Raw genomic sequence first — 24,388 nt, forward strand, 5'->3', positions numbered from 1 at the left:
AAGTGTGATTTCAAACACAGACTTCAAAACATCGAATCTGAACTCTGTTAGCTCACAGTTTTCTGCAGTTGGTTACTTTCTCGAAAACAAAAATGTTACCCAGAAAGCACTGTTTTTAACAGAATATTACTGTTTTAGTAAAAAAACATTATTTTACCGTAGAATCTGACCGTTTTTTAACAGCAATTTTTTACAGTGTGGTAGTAGTCTTCTGTGGTGAGAACTTCATTTGGCATCAGGCTGGTTCTATTGTCAATGATAGACAGTGTGGAGGACATTGAGTCACACGGGAAAGCTTTTTACCATAGTTATTATAGCAAGATAAAAACATACAGATACGTTAGAAGGTATGTTAAAAGAAACAGCAAAATGTCCTGAAATATTTTATGCCTTAACTAATCTTATTTATTTTCAGTGTAAAACATCTTAACAAAAAGTTATAACTATATTTACCATTTACACAAAATGCAGTCATAGAACTTTACATGCACTTTTAAATGGTGGGTTAAAATGATATGTTAAAACCTACATGTCATTATTTTTCACTGTGCTTACAGGAGTACTGAGGAGGCCTTGGAAGCTCAAATTAGATATTTGGTTTTGGGCAAACACTGTAAGTGTACCACAAAAAATCACAACAAACTGAGCAATATCCAATCAGAGCAGAACCAATCAAAGGAGTGTAGAAAAGTGGAAAGGAGGAGTTTTTAGAAACTAGATGTTTGAACAAACCATCTAGACACTGGCTACAACCAGACACTGGCTGTATCCGAAACCCCCTATATAAAAAAATCACTGTTTGAGGGAGCAGTCATTTCTATGGTTTTCTTAAAGCATAGTGACATTCTGAAGTGCACACAATCAATTCGATAATGCACTGAAATAATAAGTGTACAATCTGTGTACACGCAATAGCTAGACAATACTTTTAATGCACTGTGAGAGTTCTTGCGCTGATTGAATTTCCGTGGCTGACCAAAAAATGGCATCCACTGCAGGATCATATCGGTGTAAGTTTCTAAATAAAATGTGTTATTTAATGAAAATTTTTATACATGAGAGATGTCAAATACTTTATTTAATTAGTAAAGACCCTGGTATACTTCAAATTAAATTGAATGACGAACTGAAATTATAATTTCTAACAAAATCCAGCCAAATCAGTGTATGTTTGTGGCAAATAGAAAACAATGTAAAGCCACCATAGTTGTATTTAGCAGGATACATTTACAACCCAGTCTACTGCAGCACAGAGTGTTCGAAAACAGTATACTGTCAGCCTTGTAGAACTTCTTTTTGCACTCAAACAAAAAATGAGTTTGTTTGAATACTGGGGCCTTATAAGACAGTTCGCTAAGTGGTAAATAACTATTACAGGGATTGACAATGTACAATACTTCACAGGAATTCGTAACTTTTTAATTTGTCGGCTAATTCGAATTTGTGTGATCTCATCCATACATTTTAGTATGATTTGCTCATCCCCCAATAATGCTTGAGTTTAGGGGTGGGATTTGATGCCATGCTTCCTTTTAAAAATCTTACATTTTTGTACAACTGACTTCGTATTAGTCCCACTAAACTGTCAAAACATAAAATATTTATGTTTCCTTGTGAGATCTGGATCTGACAAAGAAGCATGCACTCTGTCTGAGGGATTTATCAATCAACAAATCAAAAACAAAACAACAACCCTTCAGGTGCACTTGAGTACTCAAATTCAAATTCGTTCACTCCTTTAAGTGGACTATATTAATGTGTGAATGTATAGGAAATAATGAATGAAGATACAGGGGACGATTTTATAAATACAGCAACTGAGAAAGGAGGCAACTCTGCAATTCATATTATAACTAAATTAAAGTGCTTCTGACCTTGCATAGACACCTACAAAACAAAACCAGGAACCCTTTAAAGAATTAGTTCAGTGGTTCAACTATAATCATACGATAGTCCAAGAACACTTGTGCATCAAAACAATTTGAAAAAGATTACTTAATTTGTCTACATCTTCTCTTCTGTGACAGGTCAGGGTGCACATTTACTATTAGCAGGATAACGTATTGCCATTGGATTCTTCACACTGTGCCCTGATTTGAAAGACATTGGTTGCTAAGTCATTTTTAATTTTTTAATTTTATTTATTTTTTTTGCTAAACAAACGTTTTCTTTGAACTTTATATGAATACAGTTGAACCACTAAGGTAAACTCAAAAAGTTGACAACTCTTAAGTATTTTTTGGGACAACTTAATTGATTTCTGAACAATCAACTTAAATTTGTAAAGATTAATCAATTAACTTAATTCCTTCATGTTGTCCCAACACAAATCGAATATGTGGAACCCAGCATTTTTTACAGCGTGGAATCTTTTGATAAGGTTTTTGGTTCCTATTTTGGACCACTGCTGTTTTTGAAGGATGAGACCTCTTGAAGAGAACTTGATGAGAACTCTTGAATTTCATCTAAAATATCTGAACTTGTGTTCCAAAGAACAAAGGTCTCAGGGGATTGGAACAACATTAGGGTAATTGATTAATACATTAATTGAATATAACTTTCAATTTTGAGTGAACTAACCCTTCAAAATAGCCTAATATTTAAACCATGTATGATTTGACTATACATATTTGAAAAATATCACATTTGTTGTTTCATGTTTCACTACTGTTTCCATTATAAATCCCATCTCAGCAGCTGTTGCTGATCCACATGAACTGTGATTTATGGCCTGTCTGGTTCTGAAAGATCTCAACGTCTACCTCTGTGAATATTGACTCGTGTGCTGCTGGTGACCTGTGGACTCAACATGTCTAAACCAGCCCTGACAAACATGTAATCAACAAATCTGGTCAGGTCCGATATATATATATATATATATATATATATATATATATATATATATATATATATATATATATATATATATATATATATATATATATATATATATATATATGACTTTGTGGGTCTGATAGCTATCAAGCACATTTCAGCTTGATAAAAACACCTTCACTGTATCTGTTTACACATTGATATGAGTGCAGGGTAGCTATGGATACAGTGGATGTAACAATAAATCTTCAGTGTTTGTTTCTACATATTTGCTGTATTATGTTTATGCTTTATTATTATATTGCATCATGTCATGTGCGGGTCAACATTTCAAGATTAGAAAGATGCTACAAATTCAACAAGCAACTCGCTGTAAGAAAAGAAGAAAACAATACACAGAATGAGCAAAAATATACATTAATAACATAGAAAATGTGTATTAAAACATATTTATGATCTCTTATGCTAAACATATGTTAATCAGTTATACATGCAGCCTAAAATAAATAAGTTTATCAGCAGACTTGTATTATAATCAGATTCATATGGCCTTTTTATGATTATAGATTTCAGTGAAGGGGCAGAAAATGTTTCAATGTGATTGAAAAAATACTTGTTAGTGTTTTGGAAGATTAATACATTTCTTATGGGTTTGGAATTAGTCATAAATCATGGATGTTGAGTAAATTATGACACTGAACATTTTGAGCTAACCGAACTAACCGTTTTGAATTTCCATTGTTGTATTATTTAAATCTTCTTTATTACAAGCTCAGGACATTCACACATCCATAGAGCTTTTTGTTTTCACTTCAAAATATACCCCTCAAAATATCAAAAATGAGTAAAGTAATGAAAGCAGTAATTCATAGAGCTTCTGAATTCAAGTAAATGTCTGTACAAGTAAATGAACTGCATTTTAATACATGTCTTCAAATAAGATAATATATCATGTCATTGACCATATGTTTCAGTTTCAAACAATAAGCCCTCACAGAGGCTTGTCTCTAGAGAACTGTTATCGGTGGTAAACAGCGCCCTCTTAAGGTTACTAAATCACCATCATGATGCAAAATAATAATAATAATAATATTGAGCCAGCTGCCAGACCCAAGAGAACCAACACGAGCAAATAACATATACATGATAGTTTTTCATTCTAGATACATAAAGTAACAAAAAATATATTTCATTTTCATGCATGATATGCAGACAGATCTCATGTGAATACTGTTATGATGTTCAGGTGTGATGTGAGAGAAGAGAGACTTGCAGTTTGACTTCGCTTAATTAAACATGCAATGGAGTTTTTTTCTCTTTTTTTTAACAGACATTTCCCTTTGATTTCCCTCGATCTTAATTAGTCACTCACACAAAAAGGATGTGTTTCTTTTGGAGGATTCATGAAATCTCCACATGTAAGTGGATTGACACTTCCAGATGCTACAATTACAAACCACGCACAGTTTTCCTTAAAGTCCCTGTGAACCGGAAGTAGCTGGACTTTAATTTTAGTATGTTGATGTGCTTCCAAATGAAATGGAATATATCTATGTGTAATATTAAGCAAGGGTAGAGCTTTTTTTCTGCATCTTTTCCTTGTATAGTAAGAGGGGCATGGTTAAGAATATTGTGGCTGAAGAAATCAAACTGATGTCAACAGAAAACGATCACCGCTCCAAATCAAATGCAGAAGCAAAATGGTAAAAATTTAATAGAAGATTATCGAAACAATTTTTTTTTTCAGTGGATTAACTCCATGGATTAGCAAACATTGTAGTGAATATTGATTTTATTCAGACTTTAAAATTTTTTTAAATGTCATGAATCAGAAGTTTTGATAGTGTTTTCTTCCATATTGTGACATATCAATTGAATCCGTTTCTTAAACAAGAAAAACATTTTTTGGGGGTTATTTCTATCGGCTTGATCCAGTTTGTCTGTTCTCTTCTGACCTCAAAGCATCTTCCATGCACAGAACTGATACTCATTGGATATTTTCTCTTTTGCCTACGTATAAACATGTGACATCAAAATCGTAGTAGATCAGCCGTTTCTGAAATACATTGTTAACAATTTTCTGTAAAATACAGTAACTTACTGGCAGCAGTACATCAGTACTCTACTGTAAATCAATTACAGCAAAAATAATGTATTTACATATACAGCATCACTTATCTTGCTGTATATGTATTTACAGCATTTTATATCTTTACAGTAAAATATACAATACAACTTTAAAATACATTAACATACTGCATAACTGTCCTACAGTAAAATACCATGTAATTAGTCATTCATTCATTCATTCATTTTCAGCATTGTCCCTTTATTAATCTGTGGTCGGCACAGCAGAATAAACTACCAATTTATCCAGCAAATGTTTCATGCAGTGAATGGCCTTCTAGCTGCAACCCATCCCTGGGAAACACACTCATTCACACACATACCCTACGGACAATTTAGCTTACCCAATTATCCATTAGTGCATGTCTTAGGACTTTTGGGGGAAACTGGAGCACCCGGAGGAAACCCATGCGAACACGGAGAGAACATGCTTACTCCACACATAAACGCCAACTAACCCAGCCAAGGCTTGAACCAGCGACCTTCTTGCTGTGAGGTGAACATGTTACCCACATTGCAGCCAGTATATAGTCATCAATAACAAAAATTATTAACAGTGTAATCAGACCAGCCTGCCTGCCACTGACAATCACCTCATGCTCAGTCATTTAAATTACATTTTTTCACATTACAATGCCCATTTTCAACTTAAGCAGATTTGTCTTGATCACAGATTTCTGCCATGCAATTGGCTGGTTAGATATTTGTGACCCTACATTTACCTTAAAATAGGAACTAAGATACATCCCATAAAAGCGAAATAGCTTAGCCACTTACTTGACAGATTTATACATTTTAAATTTCAGGTGGTTTGTGTAATGTGTTTTATGTTTAGAAAAATAATTGCATCTTTAGTGGTTTCAACTAATTACACTGTCTTGTTCCAATAGGTAGATTTAAAGGGTTTTGCATAAAAAGCAGAAGTTTATTTAACTGGTTTTGATGCAAAAAAAAATCATATTTGTTATAAAGTGACATTTATGAAAAAAAGTTATTATATATATATATATATATATATATATATATATATATATATATATATATATATATATATATATATATATATATATATATATATATATTTATCAGCTAATAACCCTATCATTACCTATAAAATAAAACTTCTCAACCAAATCAGAGGAGCCGCTAATTTACAAGACAAGAGGTCTGATGGATTTAGAGGGTTTTGCGTCTGAACTCTTTATATAGCAATGAACTCTTTATATCAGCAATGCAAATTACTCATCAAAAATAGATGTTTAACATATTTACTGTAGGAAATGTACGAAATCTCTTCATGAACTTAACTAAATATTCTTATAATTTTTGGTATTTAAATTAATCAATCGTTTTGACCCATAACATGTGTCATGGTCACATTTGTTTTACAATACAGTTGAAGAGGTGTATGTAATAAGGTGCCATTTATTATTACTTTATTATTATACACACTGAAAACACCTGCTAGACTAAAAGCAAATGATCAATAAATATTAAATTTTTGAATTATTATTTAGACTCCTGGTAACCTACAATCAGCAAAATATCTTTTTTCCCCTATTTGACTTCTTCAAGGCCCTTTAGGGACGATTTCCAAAGATCAGTTTTGATATACTTCCAAGCCCCATGAATAAACATTACAGAATATATGAAATATATTTAAATAAGGAGCTGAAGTTCATAATCCTCTTGTGCATTGAATGCAGTGTTTACCTATTCCACCGAGTTTCAGTATTCTGCCTTTTATCAGTCTGAATTTCCTAAGCCTAAAATTCCCAAGCCTTGTTCTCATCGCGGTGTCTAAGAATCTAGATTATTTAGTCAATGTACTCTCCTTTTGAGTAACAGTATAAAAAGAATGTGAGAGTAAAAGGAAAAAATTCACTCAAACTCTAAAAAAGGATTTTCTCTGAAGAGGTGTCTTTTTTTCTCTAAAGCATTTAGCTAAACTGCTGGAAAAGCATAAAACATGCCACCATGGCAAAGAGGGCTTTAACAGTGCAGACAGTGAATGTGGTGCTGCGCTTCAATTGAATTTTGCAGCTGACCTGGTCGAAAGGGTCATGTGACTTCACAGCTGGAGAAAATCACTTTGACTTGGCATTCAGGCCCGTTGTGACCTTTTACTGTAGAAACTAAAAATCAAACATTTCATAACATTTCAGACATAAAGCGCACTGAAGGGCTGTAGAAAAGCCAACACTTTCACTCATAAACTTTAAATGAGTGTTAAGTACATACTAGGTCTGTTCTTATACATGAATATGCTAGGGCCTTGTTTTTAAACCTAGAGAACTTTCATCCTATTTATTGCAATCTTATCACACTGTTTTCTGAAAAACAGTGTCCTACACCATGTGCAATGGAATTCCTAAGTGTGCATAAGTATTTGATTTGAGATCAACCTAAAATACTGTTTTTAGCATGTTACTAAGCTAACAACACACCACTCTAATAAGCATAAGACATCACACAAACACCGGGTGTATCAGATGATGTACTATTTCATAAAAATTCAGTACACATGAGATGCACCTGGTATTTGTGTGATGTTTTATGCTAATTGGAGTGGTGTTGTTAGCTTAGCAACATGCTAAAAACAAAGTCTCTTAGGTAGGCACATACCTCACATACTTTTCACATATCTCTACATACATTTTGTAAAATGTTGCCCACATTCTCCACTAATTTCTAATAATAGTATTTGGGATTATTTTCCATTACCTGTCTATTTGTCTTCCTTCTTTAGGTCATCTTTTCTGTAAGGAAAAGTAAGTTTTAGGTGCACTATTTAGGGTAAACTAATTTTTGGTCAACTGTTAAAAATTGTCCCGTTAAAAAGCGGTAAAATACTGGCAGCTGCAGTTTCCAGCAATGTACTGTTATTTTACAGTATTTTGCTGTAAAAATACATGGACTACATTGATATACACAATACTTAAGTGAACTCATTTTGTTCACTGAAAGCAACATCCTCAAGTTGGCCAACTGCTGAATGAGTTTATGAAGTATTGTGCCATATATGTTTAGAAGCATAATCATAATGATAACTTATTTTAGGTAATTAGAAAAGTTTTATTTAACCCAAATGTCTTTTATTTCACAGCAGCACACATACATGTACATCTGGAATTACCAGAGAGATTCTGACTGCATCAGCAACTAAAAAGCTGCTGTCTTTAAATAAAGAAACATACAGAATAACATCAGCAGTTCATTGTTCATCTTTAGCTCATACACTGGCTCTACTCTCCTTCACAACGGCGACACACAGAAGAAATTTGCTTCAGGTTTAACAGTAAAATACAGTTTTTTCCTTTATTTAACGGTAAACTACTGGCAGCTGTGGTTGCCAGCAATCTACTGTTTTTTTTTACAGTATTAACAGTATATTACTGTTAAAATACATTTTTTACACTGTGTTTTTACTTTCACACCTTTAACCCTTTAAATCCCAGAGCATATACTTCAGTTTTAATTGAAGTGTCCACACTACTGAGTGTTCAAGAAACGTAGCAAAGCTGAAGTAAATTAATTAATTAAATGACTAATTAAATGATCAATGAGGATTAGCAGTGAACGAATGAAGAAATACTGAAGGGAAAAAACAAGAACAGAACATACAAAACTACAATTTTAGTCACAGTTTTGAAATGAAATAACCTGAAGGTCAACAAATGATTAAATCATTTAAATTATCAGTGGATGATTAAACAACTCTACAAACAGCATCACCAGCTACACTTATTACTGAAACATTTATTTTTGTATAACATCTACTAAAGTTCTTCTTGAGAGAAAGGTTAACATATTACGTCACCATCATGGAGAACAGAGTTTGCTTTAGTTGGGCTCTTAGCCCTGACATTTTTATCATTAATGTAATTTGGCTGCTGCAATTGTCAAGAACTTTGTTTAAAAAGCTCTTTTGATGAGGAAAGCCAGCCAAAAACCTTTATAAGATCTGGTGATGTTTATGTTGCTATTAAATGGCAGAATCTGTTCTAATTTAATATAATTTACTGCTCCTATTCAGTGTTTAATCAATTGTTTCACATCATATGTGGCAATGATTTCTGAAAGTTTTAAAGAATATCTTGGACAAAAACACTGCTCTATTATGTATGTTGCACTCAAACAGACATCAATTATCAGCAAATGAACCTCAATAATGGTGACAACTAACAAAATTAACAGTTTAACTCACAAACAGGCAACTGATAGTCTAAACATAAACAACAACAGAATAAAACGCAAATAAAGAAAACTGTAAGACCATTATACTACATTTATTCATGCCGCAATGCATGCTGGGATATTTTTACTGTGCCACAACCAGCAAGCATTGCAGCATGAAACATTTGAATTGTTACCATTGTTGAGGTACAAGGTCTGATTCATGAGGTCTGAGTGTGTCTTTGTCATATCAGAAATGTTTTTGTATGTTAAATTTAACTTTATATGTAATTACATCTTTTCTGTTTCCACTTATTATTTAAATGAATATCTGTAACTAAGCATAAAATCTGTTGCATGAGGGCCTTCATCCAGATCTTACCAAAACATTCATGATAACAATTTTTAGACAGCTAGATTAATCTATCTATTGACTTTCCCATTTTATTGCTATAGTACAAACTTTTGGAAACTTTGCATTACAGCAGTTGGAAAGTCTAATTAAATAAGTTCAAGGGCAAAAAGAGCCCAACTAAATCAGCCCCTCACTCCATTACGGTGACACAAAAAACACCTAAATTTCTGTTGGATCTCAATGAGAATAGTATGGAAGTCCAAGCAGTCAGTAATAAATGTATCTGCTGTTGTTTGTGGAGTTGTTTAATGATCCTCTGCTGAGACTGAAGGTGTTTTATTTTACTTGATTTTATTTAATGTTGTAACTCAATTCACTGTTTGCGTTTCTTGTTTCTTTCCTTCAGTAATTGAGATTATTAACAGCAGGTGTTCATCAGTGTCTGAATTCACTCATTAGTGTTCATCAACTCTGTCAGGTGAACTATATTGGTGAACTAGTTGATGGAATAGTGAACAAGGGCACAACTGATTTCAAACACAGACTTCAAAAACGTAAAATCTGAACTCTGTTCGCTCACAGTTGTCTGCAGTTGGTTACTTTCTCGAAAACAAAAATGTTTCCCAGAATGCACTGTTTTTAACAGAATATTACTGTTTTAGTGGAAAAAAAACATTATTTTACCATAGAATCTGACTGTTTTTTTATCAGCAATTTTTTACAGTGTATAATTATCATTCTGGATTTTTAAGTGAGCTTTCTAATAAACAACTATGCATTATGTGATTTGAGACATAAGGGACACTATTTTTAGCAAGTTGCTAAGCTAACAACACACCACTCTAATAAGCATAAGACACACTCTCAGAAAAAAAGGTACAATAAGGGTACAATTTTGTTCCTAGAGGGAACAAAATATAAAATTGTACCTTTAAAGGTCCCATATTGGTCCTTAGGGTACAATTTTGTACCCAAATGGGCTATAAAGGTACAAATGTCCAGATTTAGGTTTGAAAGGTACATTTTTGTACCTTTTATAGCACATTTGGATACAAAATTGTACCGTAAAGGACCAATTTGGCACCTTTAAAGGTACAATTATATATTTTGTTTCCCAAAATTGTACCCTCAGCTAATGATAAGATCAAGACACTATATAACACTAATTTAAATGTATTAATACTAAACATTAATACTAAAATACATAATTTAAAAATATAATAAATAAATAAATTGATTGAATTAAATATTTTAATAATTAATTTTTTTTCATGTATTTAAATTAAATTTTTTCTCAAAAATGTTAATAATTTAATTTATAATTGAATGCGTAAATACTGGTCTTTGCTTACTGTTTAAGACCCTATAGTACATGGGATGTAGAATAAGAAGTAATGTTGCTGTATCTTTAAGAATTTGGCTTGTTGAGACCATAGACTGTAAAAGTTGAGACGTTATAGTAGTATTTGTTACTGAGGCGATCGGTCGAGTATGCTGGCTGTTTACACAGAACTTCGCACGCTTTTCAAAGAAAAGTCTATTTTGGAGTCCACACTTTTCAGGTAAGAATGTATTAAAGATATATTTTCAGTCTCATTTTTACATGTGAAGCCATGTTCTGTTGATTTTGTCTGACTCTCGGGTCTCGGCTTTCCCCCACTTTAAGTGCTCCGGACTGCCTGGTGTAACGTTACGTTGGCCTGCAGGATGGAGTTTGCTAAGATGTCAGCAGCTTATTAAAGAAGTTAATACAATGTGATATCGAAGTCACCGAGGGACATAACGTTATAGACGGTGAGTACTATATGCTGTTAGTTTTCTCGGTGTAAAAGTTCCCTTTATCGCCTACGTTATGTATTCGCGCCTTATATCTTACGTTACGTTACTGCTTTATTAATAAGTGATGCCACGGCGGAATATAATCGCAACCCAGATAGCAAAATACACTCGGGCCAGTTGCGGCTAGATTCTCGCCTGCCCAAGTCCGTCTGCTGCGGGCCAGATGCGGAGGCAGAAGCGAGCCGACGCTGCCGTATCCGTGCACCGGATTCGGGCCGTGAGTAATGTGCGGTGTGGCCCGGAGCTGGCCAACTAAAGTCTTCATATACCTTTATATAAAACCTTTTGTTATTAATACTGGAAATTTGTAATTATCGATAATGTTTTATATTTTGAGGCCATTTTCTAGCCACGGTTGACCGCTGAAATGTAATTTTAGACGGTTTTATAAGTTACACCGCCATTTTGTGAAGAAAAATCACAATTTTGTCACAGGCAAAGCGACTGATTATGTAAACGTGGCTAGTTTGTAAACTGGCTGATGGCTGATTATGTTAACGTGGCTAATTACAAACGTGGCGTGTGTATGCTTGTACATATCTTCGTTTCAGTGTCTAAGTTACATTAATGTTGAGGAGTGTCCACAAACTCTCATGTCCAGAACTGTTGGTGCTTTACTATCGTTTAACGTTATACTTATGTTAATGTAGAATTATTAACATACCACGTTGTATAAATCGATGTTTTAAGTTATACTTTGTTCTTTAATGTAATAATTTGTCTCATCTGTTCTGAAACTGGTACCTTGAGATATTTTACCTATTTTATTAATATCTCAAAATAAATAAATAGTTATTGCTTTATCTTATTGCTTTCCAGAAGTTTTTAAAGTTTCCAATTGTCTTTCAGGACAAGATTGAACAACAGAATGCAGCCTAACAGCATCAGACCAATGAAGGCATGTCATATGAAAACATGGCTCAGTTAAAAGATGTAAGTATGTCTCATTATCTATACCATGGTTTTAATGGCTTACATACTATTTTAAATTTGTAGGTTTTTGGTTACAAACAACAATAAATGTACGCCCACGTGTTTAAAATTATTTTCTAGGTTTTCATCGAAAGATGAGAGATCAACTGAAGACTGCTATGGATCTGACTCTAAGGTACTCTTTCTAAACCTTCTCCACTTGATTAATAATATTAAATTCTAGCTTTGTATGGATTCCTTCATATTTGTTTGTTTGCCACATCTTATGTTCCAGGAATTGATTTTACAGCAGCACTTCTCATGTTGCCAGCCTTGTTAAGCGAGACACTTCAACATTTCCTTGTGCTCCGGTGCGTATGTTGTTTTCTGTTTAGCATATGCTGTGATAAATGCATTTTATAATGCTTGATATTCTTTATATTAGGATGACGCAGTGGGTAGTGCTGTCACCTTACAGCAAGAAGGTCGCTGGTTCGAGCCTCGGCTGGGTCAGTTGGCATTTGTGTGAGGAGTTTGCATATTCTTCCAGTGTTCGTGAGGGTTTCCTCCAAGTGCTCCGGTTTCCCCACAAGTCCAAAGACATGCGCTATAGCGGAATTTGGTAAGCTTATTTGTCTGTAGTGTATAAATGTGTGTGTGAATAAGTGTGTCTGGATGTTTCGTAATACTGGGTTGCAGCTAGAAGGGCATATGCTGCATAAAACATATGCTGGACAAGTTGGTGGTTCATTCCACTGTGGCGACCCCAGATTAATAAAGGGACTAAGCCGAAAAGAAATTGAATGAATGAATGAATTAAATTTATATTAGTCTTTTAATCTGTGATATATATATATTTTTTTAATCAGTGAATATTAATTATTTTACTTTCTATGCATGTTGATTTTCTCTTCATCAGTGATAGAGTGACTGATATTAATGTAATTATTGCTTTGTCATTTGCAGTGAACCATCTTCACCACATCCAACAGTTCAAGTACAGGAGGAGGCCACCGACTGGACAACTGTGTTAACGAGACGAGTCACGGCAGTCTTCAGAGGTGATGGGATTGCGATTGGCCGGGTTAATGATGTGGACGAATATACATTTTTGACATATCCATCTTATTAGAAGAACACCTTGATGTTTCTGCAGTGGAATGTTTTGAATGAACGGTGGACGGTGACAAGCCTCAATCTACTCCAGTTACCAGAGTGATCAACCTTGTTTTTTGTTTCTCTACATGCTCTTGGGATAATCACAATCATCAAGTTAATCAAGCACACTGCTATCATTCATGCATAAAGCAAATTTTTAAATAACTTTTGGTCCTAATGACTATCAAAGAACATTTTCCAGATATGAGTGCTTTACATGTCATGTTTATCAAAAGCATAAACACATATTGTGTTACAACAAATTACAACTCCACTTGAGGATGATGAGGAGTAATCTACTGATGTTGAGGAAGAGGCTACTGATGTATTTGGTTTTCTGCAATATTGAAGCAATTTATAGAGAAACATTGCCTTTATTCTGAAATTCAAAGAAAATGTTGATGACAAATTATTTATTATGACCGAGTATTCTGACTAAAGACAAATACTTTGGACTTTATAAAGTGCAGTACTTGATGTAGCCTGTGTAATGTGTTTATAAATCTTAAACAGTATTATTGTGGTCTTTGTATTAATTGTAGATTATTTAGTTATTTGTTATCTAAATTGTTCTTTTTACTGTTTTACATGTCTGCTTTATACTTGCTGTGTAATTTTATTTCTTAACACATTCAGTTGTGAGTTTTAATGAAATATTTATACATTAATAAATAAAAATGGACATCTGTGAACCAAAATATTTTATTTAATTATTTGTGCATGCAGTCAACAAAAGATCAAAATGCCTGGGTCAGTACCCTGAAAATACTACAAAATATAAAAAGGTACATTTTTGTACCGTGTCTACAATTTTGTTCCTTGGGGGTACAAAAGTGTCCCTTAAAGGGTACAAATGTAGAAGGTACAATTTTTAACCTTTAAATAGAGGTACAAATTTGTACCCTTAAGGGTACCACCCCAGTGACGGGCCATTTGTACCCTAAAAGGTACAATTTTGTACCTTTTTTTTCTGAGAGTGCATGATACAAATACAGGGTGTTTCATATGTACTATTTCATAAAAAGTAAGTACATATGAGATACATCCTGTATTTGTGTGATGTTTTATGCTTATTGGAATGGTGTGTTGTTAGCTTGGCAGCAAGCTAAAAACAAAGTCCCTTATGGTAGGTACATACTTCACATATTGTTCACATATCTCAAATCACATAATTTTTGTAAAATGTTGCCCACATTCTCCACCAATTTCTAATATTATTTTTTTTGGATTACCTTCCGTTACCTGTCCATTCTCCCTCCTACATTAGGTCGTCTTTTTCTGTAAGGTAAAGTAAGTTTTGACAAATTCTTTGATGATAGTTGATAGCACCTCACCTTTGCTTAATAAGAAAGTTACAACTATTAAGTGCACTATTAAGGGTAAACAAGTTTTTCTCCTACATTAGGTCATCAATATCTATTCTGTAAGGAAAAGTAAGCTTTACAAATTTCTTCAAACATATGTAAAGAAAACATCTATAAAGTTAAGAGAATGATAGCTCCTCGTCTTTGCTAAATATCTAAGCTACAACTATTAAGTGTTCTATTAAGGGTAAACACGGTAACACTTTATAATAACCACACACTATGAAGCATTTGTTAAGCATTAGCATCTAGTGAATTCATTATTTGTTAAGCATTAACTATACATTAATAAACGTTAGTAAGCAGTTTATAACAGCGGCTACAAATGCTGTATTCTTGACTTACAGCTACATTTATAATGAGCTTAATAATATTATTTTCATACTTAGTTAATGATTTTTTTATTTATTACTAAATTAAGTATTGCATTACTTACAAACCAGTTTTATAAGCCTATTTGGTTGTTCAAAAAAGTGAGGACTATTTTTGCTTTATAAATCCCTTATAAATGATAATTAAAGGCTCAGTTATATTCCACAGGAAAAAAAAGAACAAAAACAACATTATTCATACCTATTCGTTTAAAGTACACTTTCAACATTGCTTCTTATATTGTTAAATTATTATATTGTTGTTGTTTTATCCAATTTCATGTCTTATTTTGACACTCTTGTTATTCAGCAATTTTTAAACTACAGTAATTTTACTTTTTAGATAAGATTGCAAAGATGTAAAGTTCATTTGATACTGAGTTTTTAATTGTCATTTATAAGGGATTTATAAAGCATAAAAAGTCCTCACTTTAGATTAGGTCACAAAACTGCATGAAGCTGAGTTAATAAACCATTTATTAACATACATATAACCATTTCTATTTCATTTCTATTTAATTTCATTTCATTTCTGAATAATACAATATATAAATGTTGATTTCAATAGTTTATTAATCAATTACTAACACATTCTGAATGATCTTAAAAACCACCAACTACTCTTAAATACAAATGGTTAGTAAATAATGGAATACTTAATTTAGTAATGAAAAAAATCAACCATTTACAAAGTATGAAAATACAATTAGTAAAAACATTATAAATGTGGTTGTAACTCAAGAATACATCATTTGTAGCCGCAGTTATAAACTGCTTACTAACATTTCTTAATGTAGAGTTAAGGCTTAACAGATAATGAATTCACTAGATGCTAATGCTTAATAAACGATTCATAGCGTGTAATTATAAAGTGTTACCGTACGTTCTATACAGTATGAATGTGAGCAGTATGAATGGAACTCAGACGTAGTCCGCCATTTTGTTATGATGTAAGTTGCATTTCAGATCTCACCTGAAGTAGTAGGTCATCCGTGTACTTCTTACACACTGTTTTCTGAATTCTATGAATTTGGACATACAGTACTACTCTGCTCGCATACTGATTTTAGTGTACTATATAGCGTGGAAGTATGCAATTTCAAGTGCAGCCAATAATATGAGACCTACCGAAGGGAGTTTGTTTTTAGCATATTGCTAGGCTAACAACACACCACAACACTCTAATAAGCACAAAACATCACACAATTTCACTCAATTTTTCTAAATATTATTTAGGATTTACCTTTCTGCAACTTCTCTATCTATTTTCTCCCTACATCTGATCCTCAGTGTTGTAATCTGTAAGAATAAGGTCATTTCCATACATATGTATATATAAATATCATATGTAATAACCATCACAACATCAAAACCACAAATGTACTTATTCAGGCAAAAATCATGCTATTTTTCCTTATATTTTTGAAGCAAAAACAAAAATCTTAATGAGATGTTTTTAATGAGATTGCTAATCTATTAAGTGAGAGGGAGTTTTGTAGGGCAGAGGAGCTACAATTTCAAAGAAGTTTAGTATCATCTAAAGTGATGCTGTTATTTAGTTCAGCTCCTCAAACCAAATTTTGTATGCCAATTCTCTTCATGCATAGTTTGTCCAACACGGATGAAATTTAATGTGACATCGTTCTCGCACGTTCTTTCTCTCACATTCTCCCCTCTCTACTAGCATAATGTCAACAAATCTCAACATAAAATCTTTTGATCTGGTGCAACTATGAAGTGGTTTCACAGAGATGACTGTGGTTTCCATGGTTTCAAGGTGACACCATCTTCAACCTGGTATTTTGAGATCACAGCATGGTCCAGGAGTAGGATTAGATAATTGGCTACAATAAAAAGCATATAACACAGCTATCTAAGATTAGAGTTCTAGTCGAGTCCATAAAAATATGACCTCTTCAGTGACCCAGGACCTGGATGTACCAAATAAAACTGATTTCTTATACCCTTTGCAACCCTTTCAGATTAAAAAAGGAAATCAGGGGGAGGGAGGTGGGGGATGTGGTGGTGGCAGGGGTTATGGATAGATCTGGCAACCAAACTGATTGACTTGTCATTTAAGGAAAACAAAATCCCCCCAGGCAATTTGGCTGTCAACGGATAATCCGTTATAAGTTGTAGGATTTGTGTGAGGAAAGAACCAATATCACGGCCTTGGTCCAGGAAAGGGGCTCAATTATGGAGCCTGAGCTCTCCTGAATGTCACAGGGTCCCTTCAAAGACCCTTCTGTGGGAACTAACATGGGCCAAGTGAGCAAACCCCAGAGAAAGATGGCATTTCTTGATAAAAGAAGCAGAGTTGAAAAAATTAAGAGTTCACTAGTGTCCTTTCACTTTTTCAGGGCTGCTGGTATTTTTTCATTATTATTGTTTAGTTCACATGGCAAGTTTCACATGCCATGAAGCAACATTGAAATTTGATTTGAAGCAGCAAGTAATTAACAACCTTTATTAGGTAAAGAACTGTGAATTATTGTGAAAAACATAACATAATAACTGAATAAAGATTGTTTTTATATATAAAAACCATGTATTTATATAGGACAACATAAATAAAAATATGTTTGTAATATGAAAGCATAGGCAAAACAACTTGTTTGCTTCAACTTTCTGCTAGGTGGAATTTCTGTAAAGCATCTTGGGTAATGTAGTTTACTTTTACAGCTTGGGTAATTTTAGTTTTTAAAAAATAAGAACATAAAAAACATTTTCAAGTTGAAATCAAGTTGAAATAATGTGGGCAGTGGGGCTCAGTGATTAGCACTGTTGCCTCACAGCAAGAAGGTAGCTGCTAGTTCAGTTGGGATTTCTGTGTGGAGTTTGCATGTTCTCCACATGTTGGTGTGAGGTTCCCCCACAGTCTAAAGACATGCGGTATAGGTGAATTTAATACACTAAATTGGCCACAGTGTATGTGTGTGAATGAGTGAGTATGGATGTTTCCCAGGGTATCTGCTGTGTAAAACATATGCTGCATAAGTTGGCGGTTCATTCCACTGTGGTGACCCCTGATGAATAAAGGAACTAAGCAGAAAGAAAAAGAAAGAATGAGTAAATGAATGAATGTGTGTGGATTTCTTTAGTAAAATCATACACCATTGTACAACGATCTCTTAGCATGCAAATCCACCCATCAGAGATGCACAGTGTAACGAATATGGCCGACCAGACACATACATATTTTGCATTTTATTCCACAACCAGCCAACTTTGCCCAGAGAAGGCTCGAAACCTGATTCCAAGGTATTTACGACCCAAAGGAATGTGCCATGCGGCACTAAACACAGGAATGACTTAGAAAGGACTCTTTAAACTGCTTGTTTAACACTGTTTTCATATAAACTTTATTCTCTTTTGTTTAATCATATGTTTTGCAAAGTTTCCCTTTATCTTGTATTAATATTTTTGGTTTTAATACCCCTGCATTTAATGTTGTAACTGTGCCTAAGCTAAACAACCTCTTATACTGTTCAAGTTTGGACTTTTCGAAAAGCTTACTCGCTGTACAAATTGATCGTTGACATTTTATTTTAATATATATATATGTGTATGAGTGCAACGTATTAATGTTTTAAGAGACTTTAACATTTTTGTCCCGATTTACATAAAATTTGCCTATGCAAATTATTCTGCCTCAGACAAAGACCCATGAATTTAATATTCCTGGAAGTTAGCTTCTAATTGGTCAACTTTTCATGGAGGGTGGATCCGAACCCGCCCTATAAAAGTTGAAGACCCAGCTAAACTCCCTCTCTTCTTTGCACGCTCTCTGTTCAAACTCTCCTGGGACCTCCCTTGGCTCTCTCAACCTCAAACATGCTGCCTGGGAGCTCCCCCTCTCTCTCTCAACTCCAAACAACCACCCCCCCCCTATCTGCCTCTGTTTTGAAACCTTCTTCAAACTTAGCAACTTTCTTACAAACCTAAGTAATAAAACCTTCAAGAAAGCAGGCGGAAACCCAGACTGAAAGGGGTTAATCGCACCACGCTCTGACATTTCCCTGTTCAGAAACTTTGCGGCGTCAACCAACAAAGGATCAGCCAACCAACCACGTGCTCAACAACGGGAGCTCGGACATCACGAACAGACCGCAAGTATCACCTTTCTCCCAACATCTAAACTGGTGTGAACTAAATTAACCCTAAAGAGACAATAGAAGGGTTATATTGAATTTGATTACGTTTGGTTTGCTTGATTTGTGCTTACAAACCCCGAGGGTTTTCCATCAGTACACCTTCTCAACCTCTTACGTCACGTTTGCATATGTATATATGTATATGTATATGTATATATATATATATATATATATATATATATATATATATATGTATATACATGTATATACAGGTTATTACATATATATATATATGTGTGTCATATATATATATATATATATATATATATATATATATATATATATATATATATATATATATATATATATATATATATATATTAGGGCTGTAACGATACACCAAACCCACGATTCGGTTCGTATCACGATTTTTGACCCACGATTCGGTTCGTATCACGATTTTTTTTTTTTTTTTCGGGTGGGAAAAAAAAAGATTTTTAAAACTATTTTTTATTAAATAACATTTGAAAAATCTATATAAATTAAACATCAAAGAACAATATTAACTATGCAAATTATTAACAATATAAATAGCCATATAAAAAATAAATAAATAGCCAAAGCTATACTTCTGTTTTCTTTGTAACAAAATACTGTTGAAAAACCAAACAGAACTAAACTCCATTGTGTAGATGGTTCAAGCATGTTGAAAATTTTTTTTCAATCAAGTTCTCTTACATAGAAAAAGTAAATTAAATAGCTACTAGGGATGCTCATTTCGTTAATTTTGCTAACCGACAACCGCCGCTCATTAATCGGTTATTAACGGTTAACTGGTCAGATTACTAATAATTTTATATTAAACAAATTGACGTGTCTATTTTGTGTCTGACACATTAAATATTGCATTTTAAAATACTGATTTATTTTTATATGTTAGCATATTAATAGCGGAACAGAACAACAGAGCATCGCGCACCTGCAGTGTTTAGCACAGAAGAGCAAAATAATCTAAATAAAATGAATAAATAAATAGGACTGCCCTAAATTATTTTCACTTAAATAATTAATTTATATTACAAAACGAAAATACTGACTGATTCTTTTTAATAACCGGCATAGGCTTTTTTTCCAACCATGTTTTTTTCTTCCGTCAAATAAAAATCGCAGACTTCCTCAAATTGTCCACTCCACGGAAAATATGCATTTATTTAATGCCCCGCTGTTATTATTATAATCACAATAACTTTTTACATTTTTAATAGAAATCATTATTTTAAAGATTATGTCCTGATATAGCCTATGGTTTCCTCTCTCTCCCTCGCGGTTCAAGTGTGCGCGCTGCGTGATGAAAAGACAGCAACAACGCGCGCATATGTAGACTTTTTGTAAACAGTTTTGTTGTTTAAATATGATATTGCATTAATCTGCGTACATGCTTTATATAAGCTGTAAAATAAAAAGTAAAGCCTATTTGTTGCGTTTATTACGCAGATCCAGGTCAACATAAGCGCTGGTTTAGCATCAACAGGTCTGTATCAAACAGCAATATTCTTATTCAATTTTGCTTTTTTGGCAAATGTGTCTGTAGGCACGGGTTACACATTATCATCCCGCAAATTAAGTATGCCTTGCAGTTAAACAAGGGGCCGAAAACGAGGTGCACCTCACTGCCTTTATGTTGACAAGGAAAAAAGAAGAGGCGCGGTCCTCTTATGAAACGACTGAATCAGCTGGGTATCGATTGTGCAAAAGTGTTGCTGTCTGTGTCGTTACAATTGTAATATTTAATACTATTGTGATATTCAAGATTTGTATATTCATACAGCTCTGGATAACTTAAAACAGCGATTAGACCTTCAAAGCGGCATTAATGAGTCCTGAAGTAAAGCGAAACGGCTATAAACTCCTGCAAGATAGAGTGATTGTATGCAGAGCCATATACCTTTATCTCTAAATAAAGTATAACTATAGAAACTGTGTTCGTCTTAACTGAAAGCTTCGTCGTGTTTTCTGACCTCACGCATCGCGCACCTGTCAGTCAGCACTCTCAAAGGTTCAAACACAAAGCGCACAGCATGGTTACAGAAAAGTTTGTGCTATTACCTGACATCTGGTGAACGCCAATCCCTCTCTGCGCAGCCACATTAACAGTGTGAGCAAATCATCGTATATGCCCTAAAAATCCGGCCGCTTTGACAACATTGTCAATGTTTCTGGCGTTGTCGGTTGTCAAGCGGGGTTAAGTTGGTTATGTTTTTGATATTCCTGACATTCAGACGGTCCCTTACTAAGAGCTCCGTGCGAGCTCTCCCGGCTAAATATTGCGAGGGCTTAAACGACGGAGCAGTGCTTGTAATGTCGAACGAAAAAAAGTGTTAATTAGCTCAACTTTTGCAGGCAAGCGTGCCGTTATTGGAAAGGTATCACGGGGTGTGTCGCGATTCTCCCTTATCACACCGCGACAGGATCGTAGATCTGAGGGTCGCGATTTCGATTTTATATCGTGTATCGTTACAGCCCTAATATATATATAATAATAATAATAATATATATATATATATATATATATATATATATATATATATATATATATATATATATATATATATGTGTGTGTGTGTGTGTGTATATATGTGTGTATATATATGTAATAAAAATACAGGTTAATTACAAATAGTTGCATATTATGTTGTGCAGATTCATAATACCATACAACTTACAAATGCTTTGTTTAAGCTGTTTTTTCTTTTAACAGACTTTTGAGACATATATAAATGTCACATCTTTTCCTCTGAGTAAGAGAGCTTGGCAAATTAGACATGCATGCATGTAATAGTGATCATAAAGTGAAATCCAGACCCATAAGTGATTCTGGTACGTGCCAGTTAGCGATGCGCGCGTTGCACAACAGCTGCCGCTAATTAAACATTCATGCTTAGGTTCCTGTGAAAATCCTGTTTGTTGGTGAATTCTGGGGGAGGGTGGGAAAACGCAGCGAACATAAGGTGGCGAGAACGCAACTTGTGCAATTGTCAGAGAGTTTGTCTCCTCCTCTATAGAGCAATGTGGTAATGAATCACACATAGTTTTTAAAAAGAGCTGCTAAGCACAAAAAATGGTGTGAGCATTTAGTATCAGTTTTTTTTTTTTTTTTGCAAACTAGATAAAAATGTAGTGCTTCCTGCAATTTCTCCAATATTAATGCATTGTTTTAAATTACCTATTAAAATCAGAGCTCTGATGAGATTGGTTTCGGCTTTATAAAATACAGCCTTGTCCTAATCCAATATTTATGTTAATATGCTATAAAGAGAATTTGTAATATGATAGAAGTAACTAGAAAATGGATTTAAGCTCTGAGCTGTTGTGAGAGGTATTTAGCAATTTATCTGCAGTGGTTATGAAGAAAATAATTTGCAGATATACTGTTATTCAACTGAAGCATGTAGATTTACTTATAAAGAACATAAATCAAAGTTCCCTGGGGCTATAATATAATACAATTAAACAATTTGCAAACATAATTAAAACATATTTTACTATATATTGTATAGTATAATGGTAGTGTATGACAAGTGGGCTTTAGTGTTTGTATAAATGTAGAATGAAAGGGGAGAGCGGGGATGAAATACCCCTGTAATGTATACTGCAGTCCTTTTTGTCTGGCTTTCTCAGATATCTCACCTGTTCGCCAAAAATGACATTATATCCCTGGCAATGTCTGACACCGGCTCATACACACTGTAAAAGCCGTGCCAGGCACACAAGCTTGACAGGCGTAGAAACAGTAACTAAGGAGGGCGGGGCTTAGCGAAGGGTCAATTTCACTTCCATCAAAGAGCTTAGAATGACCAAGAGGCGACACTCAATAGAACGTTCCATTGCAACAGCAGCACCCAGCAACAGCCCTGGATTCCGCCATTTTGGAGTAAAAGTGATCGGCCGTCCATTGGACCTCATTACTGTCGCGATGGCAAGCAGCTGCTTTGTTTTTTATTTATTTATTTAAAAAGTGCATTAAAGCTGAGATACAACCTGAAAGAAGACAATACAACACTTATTATCACAATCATGAGCACTTTTGATAATTTATTTAACAGACTTATAATATGCTGTTGTTCTATTGGAGTTTTTATTCCAAAATGGCCGCTGCGCCCTCTAGTGGCTCTTTCCGAAATTACCCTAGAGTGTCGCCTCTTGGTCATTCTAAGCTCTTTGCTTCCATCAAATATTCCAAAAGCAACCTATGCAAAATGTTACAATTTTCTACATTTTTTAAATATTTTTTTATTGTTATTGAAAATAACATCTGGAAAATAACATAATTTAAACATCTGAATGCAAATACTGCAAACTCTAATGTGGAAGTGAAAAATAAAGTTTGTCTATTAGCGGTTGGGGATAAATAACAGGGTTACTTTCGTCCCCACAGGAACTTTTGCCATTTAAATCTGATTTACTTTTAAACTAAAAATCTCAGATGTTGCAAACTCAAGGATGTGTTAATGCACTAAATAACCTGTAGATTGATCATTAATTCATGCTTTTATATTCTCTCGGCTTGATTACTGCAGGGTTGTTTATATTAAAGTTCTATAAGGAAGTTGCAACATACAAAATGCAGCAGAGTTATATTGAAATTTAAGAAACGAGAACATTTTACACCAGCGTTAATAGAATTACACAGGTTACCAGTTTACTAAAGGATAGATTTGAAGATTCGTTTATTAGTTTATAAGGCACTACACATCCTGTCACCTTCCTAAATTTCTGACTGTTTATCAAGATACAGTTCAAGCCGTTTGCTACACTCTTCTAGAACTAGACTTTTAGAATTTCACTTTGTAAATCTGTTGTGATCTGATGGTACTTCTCTTAATCACTATGCACCAAAAAATTTGCAATTGTCTCCTAAGTAAAGTAAAATAAACCCCCAGCATTCATGTTTTCAAAAAACATGTTAAGATTTTTCACACCTTTTTAAAATTGCATATGAATATAACAGTATGTGAAGTGTATGCATTTTATGTATATATGTATATTGTGTAGGTGTGAGTATGTATGCATGTTCAGTGTGGGCAAGTATTTGCATATTAAGGACTATTGTGTGTGTGACTGTGAAGATATATGCATATATGCGTGTACATGTATGCT

At 33.9% G+C, this 24,388-nt stretch overlaps 2 long non-coding RNA genes across 2 annotated transcripts in view; one reads left to right on the plus strand and one right to left on the minus strand.

Annotated features, from left to right (window-relative positions):
- The window catches only part of LOC141376089 (uncharacterized), a 1,000,182-nt gene that overhangs the window by 738,249 nt on the left and 237,545 nt on the right, over positions 1 to 24,388 (minus strand). The window lies entirely within an intron of this gene.
- Positions 10,977 to 13,441, plus strand: LOC137490344 (uncharacterized). The gene is made up of 7 exons (XR_012385040.1): positions 10,977 to 11,055; positions 11,160 to 11,287; positions 12,182 to 12,265; positions 12,386 to 12,440; positions 12,540 to 12,615; positions 12,690 to 12,866; positions 13,211 to 13,441. It is a non-coding gene; the product is annotated as an uncharacterized lncRNA (long non-coding RNA).

This window comes from Danio rerio, chromosome 9 (genome assembly GCF_049306965.1).
Source record: "Danio rerio strain Tuebingen ecotype United States chromosome 9, GRCz12tu, whole genome shotgun sequence".
NCBI classification, from domain to species: Eukaryota; Metazoa; Chordata; class Actinopteri; order Cypriniformes; family Danionidae; genus Danio; species Danio rerio.